We start from the raw sequence: 17,957 nt of genomic DNA, 5'->3' as shown, positions 1-17,957 counted from the left end.
GATTTCTAAACATACGGCGATACGGGACCAATGCACTTGAGCTTAGCTGATCGAGAACAGGCTAGAGTAGATCTTCGTGGGCATAAGATCGTAATATAGTGAACACAGTGACTTCTAACAGTAAAAAATCACGAGTGAAATGCGTATCCATTTTCGACATCTCATGTTATATGAATTTCGGAAAGAAAGTTCGGTAACAATTGCCAGGAAAAACATATGTGCTGTTTACAGAGAAAATACGCTTTCATCTCGCACCTGTAGGAAGTGGTTCCAACGTTTTAGAGCTGGGAATTTCTGTTTAGAAGAGGAGGTACGCTCCGGGCGTCCTCCTCAGACAGACGGAGATAAAATTCGGGATCTTGTTGAAAAATCACCAAGTTTGACAGTTCAAGAGATGTCAAATGTCCTGAAAATACCTAAGACAACGATTCATAGGTGTTTAAAAAAAATGGGGATGGTGTCAAAGTTGAACGTTTGGGTGCCCCATAAACTTACGGAACGGAACCGTCTTGAACGAACGACAGCGTGCATGTCATTAATTGCACGTAATAAACGTGAACCATTCCTTAAACGCCCCTGGTAACTGGTGATGAAAAGTGGATACTTTTCGAAAACCCTGAACGGAAACGTAGCTGATCCCAACGAAATCAGCCACCTGAACGCTGTGCAAAACCAGGGTTACATCCACGTAAAGTTCTTTTGTGTGTATGGTGGGATTATAAAGGAATACTCTATTTTGAACTTTTATCTAGTGGTGATACCATTAATTCAGACAAATATTGCGCTCAGTTGGAAAAATTAAGAGAAGCACTAGCTGAAAAACGGCCAGGTTTAGTGAATAGGAACAACGTTATCTTCCATCACGACAATGCTAAACCGCATGTCGCGAAAAGCGTTACAAAAAAATTGTCTGAATTTAATTGAAAAATTTTACCACATCCCCCATATTCCCCAGACATTGCCTCATCTGATTACCACCTGTTCAGAGCATTACAACACTTTTTAATAGCTAAAAAATTTGAAAATATTGACACTCTCAAAAATAGCATAGAAAATTATTTTAAAGAAAAACAAGAGAACTTTTATCGAGACGGAACCTACCAGAAAAATGGGAAGAAGTTGTACAACGAGAGGGGGATTACATTTTTTCATGAAACTGAAAGGTATGTAAACGATCTTAACATATATAACCTCTCGAAAAACGGCACGAACTTATGGGATGACCTAATAATTAAACAACTATAAATATATCAAAAGATTATAATAAAAGAATGTAATAGAATATCTAATGTCCGTACTTGTAAATACAACGAAAAACGTAACGTGTAGATTCCAGATGTTTATGAATGTAAAATTTGCGAAAAGCATATGAAAGTTATACACATAAAATATACAAATATTGATATATGCACGAAAACTATGCGTATATGCACAAAGATATGTACAATTTATGAGTAATATGTCTAATATTGATTTATTAACGTTATGTGAATTGATACAAAAGGATATTTAACAATTTCGTTTTAAATAAAAATCTATTTATGACGACGCGCCAAAATTCGCATTACGATAAATTACGATAAATTATAAATTGCTTTTCCGTATCTGCAGCACTCGAATTGTACAAGTAATGTGTGCGTTTGAGGGCCCGACCTTTTGGTCGACCGCGCCATACCTGCAGTAAAAACGCATACTGGCTTCGCATTTAGATGTTCGCGTTCGACTTGGGAATGGCGCGCATAGATGGTCGGCGCGCGACTTGCCCTCTCCTTGCGGATCATTGGACAAGTTAAACCTACCCTTTCGGGCGGCAGCTCGCTTAGCTGGCGCCACGCGATACCTGCCACCATATAGCTCGGTCCCAGCAGGTTGGCTCTCCAGCCGATTATTCCTGCTCGACAACCATTTTGTATGCTTACCGCTTGCACCGACGGTCACAGGTTTCCTCTCCAGCTCGCACGCTTCGTGCTTTTTTCTGCGCCCCGGTTCTTCGTTACTGTTGTTTTCTTGGTTCTATCTTGTTTATTGTTCTATCTTCGATCCAGTGTTCTGTTGTATCCGTTTATTTCTTCGTTGCGATTCTTTGTTTGGTTGTTGTTGTTGTCTCTATAAACTTGAAATATAAATGCAATTTCCTTTTAAATACAGTAACGAGGTTTATTCAATTTCGATAACATTGTATTAGTAAGATATCGAAGCTAGCAACTTTTCGTTGAAGTTTATTTTATATTTCTTAAATTATTCGGGTAAAGATAACTCCACACTGACGGCCTATTGTCCACAGACAGATGTCGTAGTAATCGGCGGACAATGTCTGCCAGTGAAACTTAAGGCGCGTACGGGCAGACTACAGGCGTCTGTAGACATTGCCTGCCGACAACACATGCCAAAACATGTATATAAACTGCCTGCAAGCAACGTCGCTTGTCCACTAGAAGTTTGCCAGGTATCACTGCGTATCGATGAGTCGAAGATGCCTTGGAGATGCAACACACGGATCGTTTAAATCTACCTGTAATCCAATCAAGCTAGCCTAAAAAAAAGACAAATTCAACATTAAATTGTATCGGACATTTTGCTACAACGCTCAACTGATAGAAATCATGCTCAGGAACAAATATATGTCTTTGCTAACTTTCTAAATATATGTAGACGACGTTTTAAATTGCTAGTAGTTGAAACAAACAATATGATATATTTTTGAGTGATTTATAAGGATTTACAGGCCCACTGGAAAATCTTATTAGTGTTCTCTTGCACTATGTATTAAAGCGCATCAACACCGATAGAAGCACTGTACACGCGATATCGTCGCAGTGTCTCCTGAAAATCGGCGATAAGTCGCTCGAAACTTTACTGGAAACATTTCTCCATGTTCTACTGACAATCACATAGCATGTGTCATTGCTGGAATTTGATAAATTTGGTTGAGAACACGAAAGAATTTTCCGTTTACAATAAAGCAAGGGACTATCGAGTTGGAACAGTTCGTGTTTGAAAATAGCGTTCTATGCTAAAATAGCGGTGGAAATTATACTACATGTAAAAGTGAGTCATAAAAACAAATACAATTTTCTTATTTTCTATCTTTTTTACTTTTATCGCAAGTTTGATTTCTATACATATAACTGTTTTCAATTTAAGGAGAACTTATTTTCTTAAGGGCTTTTCATACAAATTTGAAAAATAACTGTTGTTTTTGATCCCTTATCTCTATCTTTATCCTTCTATTTTTGTGAGACTGTATCGGTTATTTATTCTTAACTTTTACAATCCGAAGTCTAATTTATGTGCCGTATTAATTTTCTGTGAATAATTTAGAGATATGTGAAATCTTGCTATATATATATACTGTTTGGTACCTATTAGAAGTGCGTTCGATCTAATGTGGAAAATTCTTAATTTTAATAAAATAGTTTCAAATTGCTAAGGCTGGGGCAAACTAAGAAGTTTCTGGAATATACAGGGTAATAAGTTGCTTCGCAAATATGTGTACATCGGGACAATATGTTACATATGTAATCCCTTACACAGTTTCATATTATCTTGTAAAATAATCATTCTTCTTTTAATATCAGTTGGTTTTTGTATTTTTATTTCATTTATCTCATAGATTATAATTCCTTTAGGAAATTTTTGCAAAAATTTTCGCTGGAAATTTTCAGAAAACCTTATTCCTGAACAAAATTTGTTTTGTACTACGAACTGTCGCATTTAAATAAGAAAAATTCTATTTATGTAATTTTGTTATTAAGCTTGTTCATATCTAACTTCAAATTATCTGTAGCTTGTTTATAATTAATTAAGTTTGAAATGTTTGTTTGTTAGTTATTACAAAAGGGTCATAGCTAAGTTTTTGAGTTGTGCTCAGGTTATTATAACTTCAGTTATTATGCTCTGAGCGTCATGTTGTTTCTTAATAAAATTCTTTAGTCTCAATAATCAATTTTCTCTGTTCGTAAAGATGGTGGTTGTTTATTTTAAGAATTTTGTTCTTAATTCCAAATATTGCGGACATTCTTTTATTATGCATTAGTTGGTATCCAATCTTCTTGGATAGGACGTATTGCATATTCCATTTTTATTTGTTTTATATTTTATCCTGTTTCCTAGACTCACTGCACAATCACGTTTGTCTCTCTGCTAATCTAACTTGTACTATTATTCTTTTAGTTATTAACAATAATTTCATATCTAAGCAACTCACTTCAATTATGTTTTCTGAGTCGTTAGTATATTTATATACTTCACCGTTGATAATCCTGTAGATTATTCTATTCTCTCCGTTTATTACGCCCCAAGGCTTACTATAGGCCGTGTTCCTAACCGTCGCAAACAGATCGTCTTACATGACCGTCGAGATATACACAAAGTAGCGATAAACGCATAGTTGTCGTCAAGCAGCGAGTTCCAGAAACATCTATTCGCCTTTGGTGCGTTATTTTATCCGCATAAAGAAAGAAGCTGGTATACGTGATCATAGGTGCGAACGGTGACGTGATCCGAGCGTAGTGGGGGTCGTCTTCCAGAGAAGACAACGAAAAGGATCGAAGAGTAATCGGTCCCTTCTGAAGAGTCAAACGTTATAAATTGCTTAGTCTAACGAATTCATTGAGAGATATCGCAAAGTCGGGTCGAATTCCTATAACATATCAACTGTATTTATCGCTAAATAATTCGTGACGTCTTTATTATTACATTCATTATTTTTAAATATACAAGCTATATTAACCTGTTAATACAGTGTTAAATTCATTGAACCACCCCTATTATCGTAACAGAAATCAGGGGATCGATCAGTTCGTGGCGTCGGTTATCTAATTGCAACGGGAATTTACTACTCCCGTTGACGTGCTTTCTCGCGATCGCGTCTCTCCGCGAATGCTCGAATAAACACGGATTGCTTTTTAACTAAACATATTCATACCCTGTTTTCTCAAAATCGAAAGCTTAAAACATCCGTTCTTACTGATGTTATTTCAATTATATTTATATCGCGTTATTTCAATTATCTAATATATTTTTTACTTTTTTCATGTAAAATCATCATTTTACCAATTGTACCATAATTATTAGGAAGCTCTGTTAGAATTTAATCTTGGAATTAAGATTAATAATCTGTGGAAGACACAATGTTTGTGTTGAAACAATATAATGTGATATTTATTAAACAATTATTACAGGAATTATAAGTGTGTGTGTTCTGGAATGTAGTCAGTTGGCTAGTTATTCACAGACTGACTGGCTTAGTGACCCATGGCCCTTGAAAAGGTTTTGAACCCCACTCTCTATGCAGTAATGAGTGTGACCTGTGTGGGTGTCTGTGTGGCGTCACATGTGCCACAGAACCTTCTAGTAGCTTCTCGACGTGCCCATCGGGAATGTTCCATCCATATTCCTACGCTTCTTCCGCCGAATTCTCGAAAGAGCATGCACGTGCTAGCCGCCGTGGTACATCTCACGAATGCACGCTAATGAGGATATCGCTGAACAACGAAGGAAAGAATCCGTTCGATCAATCACCTCATCTGTATGCGATTAATATCGTTGTATTCCAACAAACTCTGAACAATAACTTAAACACGAAACTGTAATTTGTGTCTTTATAATTTGCAACGTTGTTAAAATTTTGTATCTCCCTTTGCAAATGCAAATAATTTAAATGAAAAAATACATGGTTTTTAAATCGTTTCTCTTATATTCGTAATAATAATTTCGTTCTACAGTGAATGCATTTATTATTCAACGACGTGATTTTCGGTTGTTTATTGGAAAGTTATAATGCTGCTGATCTATAGAATTAGTACTGACTGTTATAGTAATATGCACAGCGAGTCATTTGTAATAAATTGTAATTACTTGTAATGTATATCGATTGTAATTACTTGTAAACCACTCAATTCATAAATGCATACATATATGGCGGCACTCGACAGCACAAATACGACAACTCGACACTAACTAATACCAGACAACGGCAGCGCAGTGGTTAGCGCCTCAAGTTACGAACGTTCGGGATCTGGGTTCTTAAATCCCGGCGACCGTAGTCCGATTTTTCTTCCACGATTCTTAAATGAAAAGAAAATACAGCAGTACCCTAGCAGCGACATCTACAGCCAGCAGCTACAATTATCATTTGTGTCTTTGTTCTCTCCTAAAGGCCGTCCAAGGCACTTGAGAATGCAAAGAAGAAGTGCTGCAAGAACATAACAAATATATTTACAAACCAAAACCAATTCATTACAACGCTCATCCTTCAATTACATCCTCCATCGCGAAAATCCTCCGCTTCCTTTCTGTCAATCCATCTTGCCCATATGTGGTTCCATAGCTGCTGAATCGTATATAGACAAACAGCAACTTGAGTAAGCAAGGGGGATGGATGTAGAGCCGACAAATAAAGGAAAAGGAGAGAGAAGTGTTTCGTCCTTGAGTTTATCATATTGTGGTGGCCAGGGGATTCAACGCTATGTCCTCGATTCGCTCTAAGTACTCAGGTTCTAGACACCCTTGGAGGGCGGTAGATTTTTCTTCATCGCCCGCGATGCTCGCCGCCGCGAGCTATCTCTCTAGTAAGGAGAACCATAGCACTATTTTCTAGGGCATCGTCAAAGGCACGCGGACTCTTCACTGGTCGTAACTGTTTTATTCTTGTTTGACATATCGTTAGCGCGCCCGGAATCACTATAATTGAAATCTCATTAGCTCGATCACGTCGGGGTCACTTACACCTCACATATTTCAAATAAAATCTGCATAATTCTGAAGGAAACACAACTACATTTGGGTTATCTTGTTTTCACAGAAACCTGAGAATTGCTCAGAGTATTTTAATAAAATATTCAACTACTCTAAAACGCAAAAAATAGTTTATTGTATGGAATATATAGAGTGGTTCACGCAATTGTTTCGGCATAATTGGAAAATTCGAAATGTGTAGCTTTAAAAATATTGCAGAGGAAAAATCGGATTCGTCGAGGACAATCTTCGTTCAGAAAGTAAGGGAAATTGGCATTGCTGCTAATTGGTCAATTTGTATATCGGTGGTTAGAAAAGGATGCTAGCCGCTCTCGAGAGAAAGTCTCTAGTGGGAGACGTCGTTCATTAAAAAATAGGCGTTTCGACCGTTCGCGGAGAGACGCGATCGCGAGATAGCACGTCAACGAGAGTTGTAAGTTCCCGTTACGATTAAATAATCGACGCCACGAACTGATCGATCCCCTTATTTCGATTATGATAATAAGGGTAGTTCAATGAAATTCCACAGAATTAACACAAATAAATTAATGTTTATTTCAACAACTTATTAACTAGAAAGATATAAATGGAACAAAAAAAATGTAACTGCGTTTTGGTTGATAAGTAATGCGCGACATACCACATGTGTTGACGGTTCGACTTCTCGAAAAGTTCTGAACGCCTTTCGATTTTTTTCGTTTTTTCTGGAAGGCGACCCCCACTACGTTCGGATCACGCCACATTCTTTTACAGCGAGGTAAAATACGGGCCACGAGTCGACGTTTCTGGAAGTCGCCCTGCTTAATGAACCATGCGCTTGCCACTACAATGTTTGTTTGCCGGGCAGACGCGACGATCCGTCTGCGACATTATAGTGCCGCGATCGATAGTTAAGAATATGACCTATGGTAAGCCGCATGGCGTAACATTCTCCCCCCGTTGAGAGGGTACCGATCAAACTAGCGAGGTGTGGTTGAGGTTCCCATCTTATTTCGTCTCGATGGCTAGTTGTTCGGGTTTCTCGAGATCGGGTTGAATTGGCAGTGGGACAAGCCTTTTGACGCCCCGATCCAAAATGCTCTTTGCCGTCTGAACTGTAGCTGTCCGGATGACACCATCGGCGCCTGGATGAACCTTGATAACTCGGCCCAGAAGCCAATGCATGGAGGGAACGTTGTCCTCTCTGAGGATGACGATTGTGCCCTTTTGGATGCTGTGTCCACCCTTGCTCCATTTATTGCGGTTGGTTAGCTCGTTCAAATACTCCTTATGCCAGCGGTTCCAAAAATGTTGTTTAAGCTGTTGGATATGCTGCCATTTGGAGAGTCGGCTCGATGGAGTGTCTCTGAAATCTCGATCACGTAAGCACATTAATGAATCGCCACTGAGGAAATGTCCGGGAGTGAGGGCTAGGAGATCATTTGGATCGGTGGAGATAGGAGTCAGCGGGCGGGAATTGAGGACTGCTTCTATTTCTATGATAAGAGTATTACTGTGTTAAGCTCATATGTTTCTGTTTCTCCACTCGCGCTGCGCCATAATATCCTTTGATATTTCCGATCCTCTGGTCGTACGAGGAATTGCCGATACATTTTCTCGATGTCGCCAGTGAGTACGTACTGATGAGAGCGGAATCTAATTAATACACAAAATAAATTGTGAATTGATTCGAGAATATAGGATTTCCCCATTTTCATGATTATCGTGATTTTTGTATAAATATATTTTTTAAGATACTAATAATTAGGTACTTATAAATTAGTATTATCAATTATTTTGCATTTATAATTCCGCCTCTAGTGTAAGTGTTAATTGAAAACTAACTTTATGTTTGAAAAAGTACTAGCAAAGTCGTTGAGTAACAAGCCACTGATGCTAACACAAATAGCATTGTCGTAATTAAATATTTCTAAATATTCATTTTTCATTTTGAACCTGTAGAAACAATTTATTATATATACTATTAGCTAAGTAATTGCATATTTAATTAAGTCGAAATATAAAACTTAGTTATTTTAATAATTTAAAAAATAAAAAACTGACAAACATTTCAATTTAATTTATGGTTGGAACAAAAGACAGTTATTTTTCATTAATTGAAATATTGCAATGCAGAGTACTTTCCAAAATACGCCGAGAGTATTCCTGATGGTGAAACGAGCGTTGCTTCATCGAACGCAGCTAAAGAAAACAACATCTATGTAGTTGGTGGTACGATGCCTGAAATAGAGGGCGATAAATTGTACAATACCTGTACTATTTGGGGTCCCGATGGAACTTTGATAGCAAAACACCGAAAGGTAAGTAATATATTCCTTTATGGCTTTGAATTTGAAAATATTGGGGCGAAGAAAGTGACTCTATCTAGGAATAATTTAGGAATATACATATGTACATACGTATACTATAACCAATTCTATAATTTACGGTTTATAAAATACGTTATGATACGGGAAACGCCCATTTTTGTTGTAATGTGTTTGTGTTGTATAAATTTTTCACATACTTAAAATATTATTATACTTATTTTTTCTCCTTTTTAAACATTATTAAATGATAGGATTTTTTAATAAAAGAAAGTGATAAAAACGCTGTCAGTTATTAAATAAAAAATAATTAAAGTTTAGGAGTTGGTAACTTTGATATTAAATTACAAAAGTTGCAGCAATAGAATTAGCGACTACATTTTTATGTTATTAGGTACATCTATTCGACATCGACATTCCTAATAAGATTACTTTTCGAGAGAGTGATTCACTCAGTCCTGGTAACTCCCTAACGACGTTCGATGTTAAGGGCTGCAAAATAGGTATTGGCATTTGCTATGATATTAGATTCGAGGAAATGGCACGCATTTATCGGAACAAAGGTACAGTAACTTAATCGATCCATACTTAACTAGCAAAAAATTAAATATCTTTCTTAAATATATTCTATATAAAATTAATATAATCTGTAACTCTGTATAAAAAGAAGCTTAATTTAAAAAACCAGTATATTTGCTGAAAATGAAACAAATAAAAGAATTAAAAGCACAATAAGAGGACTGTCCTCGCATATTCAGAAATGATGGAATGTGAACCGTGCAACTACGGAGTTAATTGGTATTCGGTGGCTTCATATTTCCTGCTTCTCTGGGTTAGGTTGCCAAATGCTGATATATCCAGCGGCATTCAATATGACCACTGGACCACTGCACTGGTCATTACTTCAGCGTTCCAGAGCGAATGATAATCAATTATACGTTGCCTGCATATCACCGGCTCGTGTTCCTTAAGCAAGTTACGTCGCATGGGGACATACACAGTTGACCAATCCCTGGGGAAAGATTCTTTACGATTTGGAAACTCAAGAGAATATGGCAGTCACCGATATCAAAAAAAAAAAAACTGGCGAACCGTGTGTTACCACAACGAGACACGCGATGCTATTTGTCGCTTTAAATTGTGCCGCAACTCGTTTTTGAGATCTTTGCCAGGGGCGCGTTAAAATATGCTGAAAATATATTTCTGGCTTTTCTGGGGTTTAACTGAAATATGACAAATAACGTTGTAAAACATATGTACTTATGACTTACAGCGTAATTGAGTGTACAAAATATATAGTATACAAAATAGCCAGCGATTTAGGGCTTTAAAAGATCAAAAGAAGAGAAAAGAAAAGAAAAGAAAAGAAAAGAAAAGAAAAGAAAAGAAAAGAAAAGAAAAGAAAAGAAAAGAAGAAAGATAATATGTTGTGGCAGTCTAAGTCGATCTAAGAAAATAGATAAAGGGAGGGAGGGGCAAAGCTAGTTAATCTGGAAAGAATCCAAGCGTCAATTTCAAGCATTCAATCAGGTTAGTCCCACGCGAAATTGATCCAACCATGCGAAAACGAGTGTATTCTGATTTCTGTCGCAGATACTTCTGGCTAGTGCAGTACCTACACGGTGGTTGTTGAAATAGCCGCTTCTCATCTATTTTCCGCAGCGCGGACATCATCCTTTGATCCCTTACGACTAACGAAGTTTTCGAAGATGTACGGCAGCTTGAGATTCTACTTGAAAATGATCATGATTGCGGTCTGTGTGCCGTCTGCTCTTCTTTTTGTCCTTCCGTTAAAGACTGGTAAGTTGATACTGATTAATTATGCGATCGAAACCCTATATAATGGCTACAAAAATGCAGCTAATATAATATTCCTTCTTTCTTGTATCTGTCTGCCTCTCAGGTCGTTTTACTAATTACAATAAGTAATTTCGACTTCTTTGCGCTCTTTTTTAACGCATTCGAGACCGAAAGAAATTCATATCAGTCAGTAGGCAAGTATATTTTATATATAACTTATATTTTATATATAACTTATGTAGTAATGTATATATCATGTTAATTTCATATTTTTTTCAATATAGAATTATTATATATGTCGGGTTTACTTTAGAATTAGGGTTAGGGGCGTGAAACGAATCTTCGTTTGGGTTACACGTTGTCGTTATGCAATAGAGAAGACATTGACTAGTGCAAATACGATTATTATAGAACCGGATAAGTAACCGTGGTAATTAGATACTCGAGAAACTAATGACAATGATCCTAAGTGCAATAACGAATCCGCGGTCAACGGAATAGTGGATGTACGGGCTCACAAAATCTAAGTCGGATGCGTAATATTCACTGGTCGTAAAGGGTTACTCCTTTCATCAGTGAGATCGCGAGCGAGAATGCCTTTCCCGTCCCGATGATGCCACAGAGGAAAACTATAATGGGGCGTGTCTAAGGACACGAGATCATCGGATTCGTCGAGAAAAGCCTTCGTCCAGAAAGTAAGGGAAATTGGCGTTGCTGCTAATTGGTCAATCTCCATATCGGTGGTTAGAAAAAGATGCTAGCCGCCCTCGAGGGAAAGTTGCTAGTGGGAGACGCCGCTCGTTGAAAAATAGGTCTCCCCTATTTTCCCGTAGTTGGGACAAAGACCGTTTGTCTGTTTGAAGGACTTTAGTTGACTAAATCTTAAGATTTATAACAGGCCCTCGGGCTAGCTGAACATGTACTGCGGAGACGCATCGACATCTGGCAATCATCTTACTCGAAGAATAGGGTCTGCGTGTGGCGAGCTACGGGACAGAGACCGTTGGAATGTTTACTGTCGCGTGTCGCCACGAATATTTCTTTTAAAGAGAGCTATAGAGCTACTCCATACCTTTGTTAGACAAAGCGTTCATTCCGTGACCGCGGCTACGTTCGGCGACTGACTGTCGCCTCGAGCCCAAGCTCATTATCACAACTCTCGAACAATTACAATCGGATTGAATAACTACAATTGTTCAATTACAGCTATAGTAGACTCTAGGTTACAATGTTGCGGGATTATCCAAAATTCCAAAGGCTCCGGTGTTCTTTCATCTCCGACATAGGTGTTGTTTAAATGTGTGGACTAAACGCCTTAATTCCGTTGGAGATTCTTTGGTTATCCTTGGATAATCAATTATTGCCATGCAGCGATTGAAAGCTGTGTATCGTGAACATTCGAAACTCTCCTTGAGAACGGCTATAGCCTGACTGTAGTTTACATTACTAAGGGGGTAACGCGTTTAAACACTCGGCTGCTTCTCCTTGCAGGGCGGACTGCAGGTAATGGAATTTCTGTATGTCCGTGAGACTAGGATTTTTATCGATTGTGGAAGAAAAGGTATCATAAAACGTGTTCCATTTTTCTAGGCTTCCGTCAAAAGTAGGGAGCCGAAGATCTGGTAATTTAATGGCTATCGGATTTAAACTTGCGGATGATGCACAGGTTGGAAGGTTTATGGATGTCGACGGCGAAGCTGCTTGCGCGTTCCTCAGAAGATTTTGTAGCTTTGTGTCTACCGCGACGTACTGATCCCTTATTTCGAAGCCGCGCGCTTGTTCCTCCTCGTCTAATACTTCTAACTCGAGTTGGATCGCTTCGAATTGATTCGCAACTTCGGTCAGTTGTTTCTCGTAGTTCGTTAATAAGGAGTTTTGCTGACTCCCGGATTGCTCGTACTCGTCCAGTCGGTTCGATAAGTATGTGAATCGGCCGCTACAATAGCCTCGTCTCCGACGCAGGGAGATGAGTTGGTCTTCGCTCGTCATCGTTGCCGAGGATAGGAGATGGTCGAAATAAGGAACGAGCTTACCTTACTGTCGTGCGGCGTGAGGTCGCGTGTATGTTTGGTGAGGAACGCCTTGTTCCTTCCCGACGGCCACTCGTTCGGTTGTATTCTTAAGTTGTGAAATTCGTTGCGTTGATGACTGTCCAGCTGCGGCGGAAGGCTGCGTGGTTGCGTTCCCTTGCCAATGGGATGTGCTTCTTCGAAGATGACGCGCCTGACGTCACTGGTTTCGCTGTAGTGGTTGCTCCCGCTCCCGCTGCTGGTTTTGATAAAGTCACGTGGCACTGTGTGGACACTGGTAAGTGCACTCTTCACTGGCACGTGATCCGGCTCGAAGGACCAAATATTACGACCGTTCGCGGAGAGACGCGATCGCGAGATAGCACGTCAACGAGAGTTGTAAATTCTCGCTACGATCATGTTAATCGACGCCGCGAAATAGTCGTTCCCCTGTTTCGTTTTGGATAACAGAGGTGGTTTGATGAATGTAACACTGTATTAACAGGTTAACATAGAACAATATATTTTACAATAATCTGATGAAGATGTTACAGAAATTTGACTCGACTTTGATCTCTAGATAAATTCGTTTGCTATTGGTCTGATATGTTCGGTGTGTCACGTTTGACTCGTCAGAAGGAACTGCCCGCCCTTCGATTATTTTCGTCTTTTCTGGAAGGCGACCCCCATGTCACGACCGGCATACTTCAAATCCGACGGACTGACGATAGAGATAAAGATGTGGCGGCACTCGGCGACAATGTATATCGCTGAAGTGCCTAATGAACCATCAACATCCCAACGGTCCTTCCACCGAAGGTTCTAGAAGAAAGAGCACGTGGCAACGATCGCGGACGCCTAGCAAATGCATGGACGGTGGGGATGTTGAGGGATGACAAAAGAAAGTAATCGGATCCGATCGAAAGTAAAATCATAAGAGTCAGTCTTAGAAAGTCACGCCTAGAGTTCGGAAGTAAATTGTAAAGTGTATTGATGTTAGAAAAAAAATAAAGTTTTCTTTTTTATTTTTACCTCAAATTCCTTTTTTATTTTGTTATTTTACGTGACATTTTGGCGATCCTGCCAGGATAGTGAAAAGTGTTTGTTCGGAAACCAAAAGACATTCATCATCTACGGAAGATCGAATTATTTGGGACTACGGTCATCCGCAACAACAAAGTAACTATCACGAACCAAGTGAAGTAACAATAAAAGGTAAACTGAATTCCTGTGTACGTTACCGTGAAAGAAAATTTAGCTTCAGTAGCCAAGACTCGTCTTCGTCTGAAAATTATAAATCAGCGCAATAATGTCTAAGGCAAACGAATCTCAAACTTCAACCTCAACTGACCCAATGTTGCGAGCAATATGGGACAGTATTCAAAAACAGAACGAGAACATTGCCCTTTTACGAGAGGAAATGTTACGTTTGTCTATGCAAAATGACGAAGAGAACAGACACAGGGCAGCAGAAATCGAGAATCTCGGGAAAACCGTCGCAGCGCTACGGACTGGGTTCGGATCCCCTGCGACCGATGAATTTGCTTCCATTATCACCGAAGACAATGAAAGTGCGTCGACAGCAATCAATCGTACTGTGAATATGGCAAAAGCACGCAAACTGTCAGGGTTAGCAGCTTCAGACACCCCACCTGTCCACCTCGACAGCGAACAACCCGAGGTGGAAGAAAGAGGCTATTTTTCGCCCGCTCCTCCCACTCTACGAGCTAAGGATGCAATACGCTACATCCCAACGCTCAACGGAGATGATGATGTAGGAGTTGAAGACTTCATCAAAGAAGTGAGAAGTATGAAGGATCGCTGTATGGAGCAAGATCTATTGCTAAAAGCAATAAAAGTGGAAAAAATCGTGGGGAAAGCAGCCCAAAGTATTCGCAACATTCCTATTGAGTGTTACAGTGATCTGTACGACGCACTGAGAAATAACTTAGCAGCACAAGTGACTTCGGATGAGTACCAAGAACAATTACGAGAGTTGAGACAGGGACGCGAGGAATCAGTGCAAAGTTTTAATATTCGGTTTAGAAGAATACTCAACCGTTTGCTGTACGCAGTAACCAATGAGTACCCACAACCACTAACACGTAAAATTATGACTGAAGAAATCACGAAGAAGACTGTTCGTGTGTACCTAAAGGGACTCAGACGCGACATAGGGCGAATACTATTAAGCAGTGAACCCTTGAATCTTCCGGAAGCTGAAAAAAAGGCAGCCGATGTAGAACGCTACTTGCGAGAAGAACGACAACCTAATTGGTCATGTAATCGCTTACCTTCGGTTAGTAATCGCCCCGACAACCAGCATATGCAGGTAAGACGATCTAATGTACCATCAAGATCGCCTAACACGCCAGTAGCTCAGAAACCTGCTACATTTAACCAAGTAGAAAATAGATCACCTGCTGAACGCGCGCAGATGAAGTGCTTCAAGTGCGGAAAGCTGGGACACATTGCCAACAAGTGTCAAAATTTTCTACCACCGAGCCAGCGCGATCGACCACCCGCAAGGATTCCAGGCAGTCCAGGAATGGGACGAAATACAAGAAACAACATCGAACCAGGAGATGGACGAACCGTACGAGACATACGAGTCAACATCGCCACGGGAAGATTACTCGCAATACCTTTGTCAACCCGAACCGAAGAGCGAGTATTTCTGGTCGACACAGGAGCAGGGATAAACCTGGTGAAACGTAACAAAACTGTCAACGCGATACAAATAGGGCCTAAACAAAAATTTTCTATGGGACGAGACAAGTACGAAACTAACGAATACGTAACGAAACGAATTTTTGGACAAAATCACATTTTTCACATAGTACCGAACAATTTCCCTATTATCGAAGACGGAATCATTGGGCTACCATGTTTAGAGAAGTATAACTATTCAATATCCAATGACAAAATCCGATTAAACGACAAAACCATTTTATTTCAGAAACCAATACATTTGACTCCTGGAGAAAACAGAGTTCAAACAATCTATTTGGAAGGCAAACCAACTAAAGTATGTTTTATCAACACTGGAGAGCAAAACGTTGAAATTTCTAGCAATATTCAAAATTCTCATGACTTTTCCAACGTATCAAAACTAAAAAGCCTAGTGAGAACAGATCACATTGAAAAACCAATCCGTGAATCCATCGAAAAGATTATCCTTCATTATATTGACATCTTTAATTTAGAAACCGATCTTTTACCCTGTACTAATTTAACTCAGCACACAATTTCGTTAACCAAAGACAAAATTATTAACACACGATCGTATAGACCACCGGAATGTCACCGTGACGAGATTTCGCGACAAATAGGAGACATGTTGAAGAAAAATATTATAGAAGAATCCGAATCCCCTTATAACTCTCCGGTATGGGTAGTTCCGAAAAAATTAGACGCCTCAGGAAAACAGAAATGGAGGATAGTTATCGATTTCAGGAAACTAAATGAACTCACAGAACAAGACGCTTACCCTTTACCTGATATAGACGACATTTTAACACAACTAGGAAACGCAAAATTCTTTTCGGCGCTTGATTTATCCTCAGGATTCCATCAAATTCCAATGAACGAGAAATCTAAAAAATATACCGCTTTTTCGACACCGCAAGGGCATTTTCATTTCAATCGAATGCCATTCGGACTTAAAAACGCACCCGCTACCTTTCAAAGATTAATGGACAGAGCCTTAGCTGGACTTGTAGGAAAATACTGCTTTGTTTATTTGGATGACATAGTGATATTCGGAAAAACGATTCAAGAACATAACGAAAACCTCGCGATAGTATTTCAGAGACTCAGAGAATTAGGACTTAAATTGCAACCGGACAAATGTGAATTCGTAAAACCGGAATTAGAATACTTAGGCCATGTAGTTTCATCCGAAGGAGTCAAACCAAACCCCAAGAAATTAGACGCTGTAAAAAACTTTCGATTACCCCGCAATGCCACGGACGTGAAATCATTCTTAGGTTTAGCAGGTTATTATCGCAAATTTATTCGAAACTTTTCCAAAATCGCGAAAAGCCTTACAGACTTAACAAAAAAGGACACACCATTCCATTGGACTGACAAACACCAGATTAGCTTTGATACTTTAAAAGACAAACTCTGTAATTTCCCAATATTAGCTTATCCAGACTTTAACAAAACCTTTACCTTAACTACCGACGCAAGTAACGAAGGACTAGGAGCAATACTGTCGCAAGACGGTCATCCTTGTTGTTACATTTCAAGAACACTGAATCCACCCGAACGAAACTATACCACGACAGAAAAGGAACTCTTAGCCATCGTATGGGCCGTGAAAAGATTAAGACAATATTTGTTAGGACGACGCTTCATTATTCGAACCGACCACCAAGCTCTTAAGTGGCTACACAATTGCAAAGACCCTTCTAGCAGACTGATTCGTTGGAGACTTAGACTCGAAGAATATGACTATGAAATCGAATATACAAAGGGTAAAGATAACACAGCTGCAGACGCTTTATCTAGAGTTCACGCAGTAACTCGCGACGAAGTAGTTAACCTCGACCTAGTAATTGATCACACTAATTCATTCAACGCATGGAAAGACAACAACGAGAATCCGAAACTCTTAGAAATTAAACCAAATGACCAAACATTTTACCAATTAACTCGAAACGACTTAGGAGAATACGACGAGACACTTTGGATCAGAAGACTTTACAAAATTCTTAAAGATACAACAAAAATCGGCATAGGAAATAACGACTTCACTGAATTAGAGAAAACACAGATTAAACTCATGCTAATATATTTTAACGACACGTACAAGAAAATTACTTATGCACCTAATCCCATCTTAAAACTAGACGAAAACGAAATAATACAAGCAATAAAGGAAAACCATAACGACACCGTAGGACATTTAGGGATACAGAAAACGTATCAACGGATCAAGGATAAATTCAAAATTTCCGGACTTTTAGAAAGAGTAGAAAACTTTGTGAAAACATGCGACACATGTCAAAAGGAGAAACTAACACGTATCAGACCCAAAGAATCCCCACAAATCTCAGACACGCCACTTAACCCTAACGACAAAATCGCTATGGACATC

The 17,957-nt window shown here is 39.1% G+C and overlaps 1 protein-coding gene across 5 annotated transcripts in view; it reads right to left on the bottom strand.

Moving 5' to 3' along the window:
• Positions 1 to 8,377, bottom strand: part of LOC126875184 (venom serine protease Bi-VSP-like) — a 111,694-nt gene extending 103,317 nt beyond the window's left edge. For 2 of the 5 annotated variants that reach the window (XM_050637945.1, XM_050637946.1), the window contains exon 1: positions 7,490 to 8,377. The gene's annotated coding sequence lies outside the window, so the exon portion shown is untranslated. The remainder of the gene's footprint in view (positions 1 to 7,489) is intronic. The other 3 variants (XM_050637944.1, XM_050637942.1, XM_050637941.1) reach the window with 3 other exon arrangements.
• Between the last annotated feature and the right edge of the window lie 9,580 nt (positions 8,378 to 17,957).

Source organism: Bombus huntii, chromosome 17 (assembly GCF_024542735.1).
Source record: "Bombus huntii isolate Logan2020A chromosome 17, iyBomHunt1.1, whole genome shotgun sequence".
NCBI lineage: Eukaryota > Metazoa > Arthropoda > Insecta > Hymenoptera > Apidae > Bombus > Bombus huntii.
The sequence above is the reverse complement of the archived record's forward strand: the minus strand, read 5'-3'. Positions and strand labels throughout refer to the sequence as shown.